Source organism: Arachis ipaensis, chromosome B10, assembly GCF_059453495.1.
Source record: "Arachis ipaensis isolate K30076 ecotype BB chromosome B10, ASM5945349v1, whole genome shotgun sequence".
NCBI classification, from domain to species: domain Eukaryota; kingdom Viridiplantae; phylum Streptophyta; class Magnoliopsida; order Fabales; family Fabaceae; genus Arachis; species Arachis ipaensis.
The window spans coordinates 127,142,787-127,149,425 of record NC_142435.1 but is presented as its reverse complement, the minus strand read 5'-3'; positions in this window follow the sequence as shown (position 1 = coordinate 127,149,425).

The window sequence follows — 6,639 nt, the reverse complement described above, 5'->3', positions numbered from 1 at the left end:
GACTGCCGCGACATTAGAGCCGAAGAGGGTGGTCCGCGGCAGTACTGGAGCAGAGGAGGGTGGAGCCAAGCGGAAATAGAGAAGAGAAGGGTTGGAGCATGGTAGAACAGCACCGATGTGGCAGAACAAGAACCCTAAACCCTAAAAATTACACCGAAAACCCCTAAAAATTACCAGCAACCCAATAACAATACAATCCAATTACAATATCATAGCAACCCACAGCAACCTGCTCCAACCCGGTAATCTCAACAGTCAAAATTATTCAAAATTATTCAACCTAGTAATAACAGCAAAGTTCACAGATTAACTAACAACAATTATTCAAGATTATTCAACAATTATTCAACCCAGTAACAACAGCAAGGTTCACAGATTAACTAACAATAATTATTCAACAATTATTCAACTCAGTAACAACAACAAGATTCACAGATTAACTAACAACAACTATTCAACAATTAGTCAATTATAGTTACAAAAAAAAATTAATACCTAGAAGCTAGAATAGAGCAAACTGAGCAAGAAAGGGACATGACACAACCGAAAAGCTGACGCGGCTGAAGGGTTATGAACACTTTTGAACAGAGCTGGCATTGGCGGGACAGTGGCTGCGGATGGAGGCAGGAGGTGACACCAGTTGCAGAAGCGATGGTGGTTTCGAAGTTCAAACGGCGGCTGCACAATGGAGGGGAAGAAAGTTGCAATGGTGGCTTCGAAATTCGAAGTTGCGATGGCGGCGGTAGTAGGTCGGTGGCTGGACGAAAGTGAGGGAGTGAGGGAGGAGCTCGATGAGAAGAAGGAGAAAGAGAGTGGCTTGAGGGTGATCATTGCTGTTGTGCTGCGTGTTTTGCCATTTTGGTTGGGGTTGGATTGGTTAGGTTCTCTTAAACCAAACGGAGTCATCTTGAGCTAAATTCAGAAAACTTTTTGACTCCCGGTTCGACTAGTTCTCGGCCGGTTTGACAGTCTAATGACGGTTTCTGAAACTCCCGGTTTTGGCCTTTGACTGATTTGCTATTTCCATCGATTCGACCAGTTCGATCCGGTTTTCAGAACCTTGGATATAACTTTTAGTTTTGATATATTAAGGCAATTTGGTTATAAACTTTTTTGGGTAAAATCTTTGCGATGGATATTTTATACTACTAATAAAATTTCCATTTTTCTTTTCAAATGTTTCAATTCGAATTTCTACTTATTATATTTTAACTTTTTATCTAGCTTTTTATTTTTCTTATTTTGATATTCTTCACATTATCATACTCTTATGCTTATTCACTAGTTTTGGATACTGACGATGTCAAATAATTGTAGCAGGTCTTTCACTATGAGGACAACAATAAAGAAAAAATAAAGCGAGAAATTATGCAAAAGATAGAAAAAAAATTGGAAGGATGCAAGATCCAAGTTGTTTCATAAGTTTTATGATGAAATAAAGACTTTTGAGAAAAATGCTAAGTGTCGCCCATCAGGAATAAATGCAAATCACTGGAAATGGTTCCTTAAATATCAGTTAAAGGACGACACAAAGGTAATGAATAATAAACTGGTATTTCATTCTCTCCAATTTAAAACCCTTCGAATTACTGCTAAATATGTTTAATTCATTGTAATAGTAGCAAAACTATTTCCTAAAATACCCTTACTTTCTATTTGTTTCCCCTAAACCATATATGGCTACGTTAAAGACTCTTTAAGTTTTATTTATTTATCCCATGCTCATATGTGTTTGTTTATTTATTTATAAGAGAAGTGTAGACAAAATGCTTTAAATCGTTCAAAGCAAGTTTACACACGTACTCGGAGTTCCAAAACATTGGCAAGACAAAAAGACGAAGAGGTAATCAATTTATATTTTATTTCAATCTTTGCTTTGTTTTTAATAATGTAATGTTGTTAGTTATATGATTCTGTCGACATCAATGTTATAAGAGAAATTATAAGGAAAGCGCATTAGTAGAGGAGAGATATGAAACATGGTTGATAATAAAAAAGGATGGCTCGAATATCCATGATGATGCCAGTGTTTTTAGTGTAAGAAATATTTTAAAATTTTTCTACTTCTCTTTTTGTGTTTATAATGGTAAATTTAAAATCATTATAATTCCAATTCTGGTATGTCTGTAGGAAGCAATTACAAATATTGAGAATCAAGATGAATCCTTCAAGGAGCTTTCACAAAATTTGCTTGCACAGATACTTGGAAATGAACACCCAGGACTAGTTCGTGATGTAGATTTTGGACCATGTCCCACCCAAGTTTTTGGTAATACTACACAGTAGTGGAACTATGGTGTGAAAATTGAGGAGTATCAGAAGACAATTGTAGAATTAAAGGCAAAGGCAGCAAAAGAAAAGGCAAAGAAACCGACGATGGAAAATCTTTTGAGATACCTAATCTAACAGCAAGGAGATAATTTGCTACCTGATGACGTTGCTGCAGAGTTGGATTCTTTGGGAAGTGCACCAACTTTATCGTGCACAAGGCCACCTTCTTTTGGCAATCATGATCTGCAAGAAAAATCATGAGATTGAGTCAACTGAAATAGAAACTATAGAATTTTTGTTGTTTTAGTGTTTATTGTTTATTTACCTAACATTACTTTTTTTTTGTTTATAGTGAATGATGCATTTAGGACAAATTGCTATTAATCTATTATTTTTACATAAATATATTTTTGTTTCTTATAACATTTAGTTTATTAATTTGATTGAATGTTACTTATTTTAATTACCTTTTAATAAATTAAAGCAATATGCATACATACAAAATGACACAATGTAAAAGGAACAAAAATATTAATTGTGGCATAAAATACAAATTTAGTTAAACAAAAAAACACAAAATTTGGCGGCAGTTACTAATCCGCCGCAAAATGAATGATAAATTAAGTCTGTTGACATTTTTTGAATATAGCAGCGCTGCAAAAAAGATCTACAGCAAAATTCTTATTTGAAACAGTTATTCCAGCGGTTTGGAGAAACCACCACTAAAGGTTTAGTAGCGTCGCCTTATGTTGGAGCGATTTAAAAATCGCCGCTATTTGTCTCCAGAACCGCTGCAATCTATCGAGATTCTTGTAGTACAAGTTGAGTGAAGAGATGAGAAGAGCTATCTTTTTTGAGTAAGATAAAGTATTGAATTGGAAAAAAGGTAAAATATATGGTTTGTCCTTAAGGTTTGTGATACTTTTTAAAAATATTTATAACGTTTAATTTTATTCAATTTTATTCCAAACGTTTTCAATTCATTCAATTTTTTTCTTAACATTTTTTATTTGTTTCATAACTATCCCTAAACATTTTCAACTTTGTCCCTTGTTTTTTATGGATGGAGTTAATATCTAGAGATAATTTTGATGTGAACCGAAAATGTTAGCTAGGACAAAATTGAATGCAATTAAATATTAGGGATATTTTTGAATAAATCACAAACGTTAGGGATAAAAAAATATACTTTATCCGGAGAAAAATTAGAGAAAAATCTAAATTATTTTGGGAGTCTTTTTTGCTACATTTGTTCTGAATGTCCCAATAATTACAGGAAATTGACACGTTTTAAAAAAAATAACTAAAATAAAAAAAATTTAAGAGTTAGGGTTCTTGAACCACATTCTGGTACTAGAAGTATTATCTATCCATGATGTTACAAAATTCCTAATCTCTCACTTTGACGAAAAATAAATAAATAAAAAATTAGCCACGCTTAAAAACTTATCGATTTCTATCTACGGTCACGTTTTACAAGTGTAACGTGACCAAATTTTTCATTAATCACCACTCGTATAAAAGCATGATTATGGACCACTTTAAAACAAACTTTTGAAGCGTGGCTAAAAAAAAAAGATAATGACAGAACCACATACACGTTTTGTCGTCTTTTACCTCTCACTATCAAATTTTGGTGCAAATCTTTAAATCGTATAAATAAATTTATTTACGGATACAATACACACACAAAAATTTGTCAAATAAGAAAGGGTTAAATTTGAAGAGAGTATTTTAGATCACGAAAACATACAAAAATGGTTAGAACACTTAGAAAATATCTTTGACAATGACTCAATTTAATGTTGTCCAAAAGAAAACTACAGCTAGAACTTGTGGCAGAAACTAGTATTTAATATAGACGATATAAGTGATTGGGTATTTGTGTTAGTGGCGGAAAATATGAGGTACCATTTTGTCTTTTTCATTATATGTTTGGTTTAGGGCCCTCCAATTTTGAGAGCTAATGATATTGTTGTAAGCTTGTTAGCCTAATTGCAAACAAATAGTGATGTCTATTTGGCTTTTTGCTGCCCAAAGGACAATCAACCTACTAATTATCAATTATTTTCAATGATTATACTAGGCTTAACTTAGTAAAACTTTTTAAAGAGATATTTGTGTTTTTTAAAAGGATAAACTCTTTATTTTATATTTAATAATAAAAAAAAATAAAGAATGAAGTATTTATACTTTTTAAAAGTACAAATTCTTCATTTAAAAATAAAATTTTTTAAAGATGTGTTATTGAAAATATCTAAGATAAAATTTTTTAAAATTAGCTTGTACTTATCAAAAATTAAAAAATTTAATATAATATTATACATTAATTAATTTTCAAATTCAACTTTTATATTTATGCCTGGTATGATTCTTTTTAATTTTAAAACTTGTTTTATCAAATACAATTATAATGTTTATACTTATTGAAAGCTATTTTTAGTTTGATTTTACCAAACGAAAGTACTATAATTTTTAAAAACAGCTATTTTTTAAAAGATAATTTTCATAAATTACTTTTAAAAAGTAAAAATTTTACCAAACTAAGTTTTAGTCGTAGTTCTTCGTATAGTGTAACCTTGTTCTTCGTATAGACATGGTTCTTGACTCTCCGACTACGTGCACGGTCTCACAAGAAAATGAGTAAGGTTTAAATCTTGACTTTTTGATGAACTATTAATTATTCTGATGAGGAGGCTGGGATTCAACTTTGTTATCAACAAGTTATACCTTAGATAACTTCATTATATCTCTTATTATAACAAATAGCTATATATAAAACACATATATAGGACTTACATGTTCTAAAAACATCCATAATTACCTAGCTATTTATAAAAGAATATATCGTTACAAATCTTTTTGAACTAATATGATATCAAATGTGCTTAAAAATGTTTAATTATTCCTAATATATAAAATAATTTCAACTGGTATTACTACTAGTTAAAAGTAAACATCTCATTCAATTTATGTCTATCTTCACAAAGGACATTATAACTCTTGACAAAAGTAAATAAATAAATAAATTGATCCTTAACGTTTGCCATTGTAAAAGATTGTGGTGGCCAACAGAAGTTGATGACTTGACATATTAATTCATTGAGCTGACTTTTAAGTATCGCGCTAACCAAAGGCAAAATTGTTTACACTTATGTTAAATGTATAAAAAGAGCACAAGCAATAACTTTGAAAAAAAATTATATTATATAATAATATTTTTAATAAAAATAGTTATTACTTAACAAATTTTAAAGATAATAATTTAATTATTTATCAAATAATATAGAATAAAATTTAATTATTTTATACTTTTATATTAGAGTTTAAAATATTATTTTAATGTAATTTTTTAATATTATAAAAATTTTATTGCATAATAATTAATTTAATAAATAAAAAATATTTATATTTTTGTATTAATATGTTTTATATTTATTTATTTAAAAAATTTATATTATTATTTAAAGTATTATATATTAAAAAATATTTATTTATATACTAGGATATTATGTATTTATTAGAGTTCATCAATGTTTTTTTTATATTAACCTTTAATTTTTATTTAATAAAATTTGATTATTTATATAAATATGACACATCTAATACACACAAAATTATTGTGCTCGTTTTAAACATACTCATATTTTTGTAATTAATTTTAATCAAAGTTGACCCAATAATTACCAATTGGACAAACAAAAACTATATATGTAGACCACTCAATGCGTAAAAGATACATAAATTTTAGTTGAAATAAAAACATAGAAATATAAGTTAATAAACGAAAAAAAATAAAATTTTAGTTGAATAATACAAAAATATAATTTGAATTTATGTATTTATCATCAATAAATTTATATAGTTTCTTTCTACTAGAGGATTCTTTTTAAAAATTTATATTTATACTTAAACAAACTATGTGTTCATTATCATAAAATTTCAGTATTTAATTTATTGTCAACAAACTTGTGTGTGTTCTTCTATATAGTATTTCTCTTAAAAAAGTTGTGTTAATTTTCAAAAAAAAAATGTTTATTATCGTAAGTTTTTTGTTTTTTCTTCCTAAAATTCTCTTAGAAGAAGTTATGCTTACCTTCACAAATTTTCGTATTTACTATCAATAAATTTTTATATCTTTTTCTTTGTTTCTCTTCAAAAAGTAATGTATTTATCAAAAAATGTTCTATGTTTATCATAACAAAGGAAAGGTGCAATAGAAGTTAATCTCTTGAGTAAAATAAAGAGAAAGCACGCATAAAAATATTTAATTAGACTTTGTTACAAAATTATTAACTTGACCAATGTTTTGAAAAATCGATTCAAATTGGTCGGTCTGATAAGTCAAACCAGAAATCGATGGCTTTA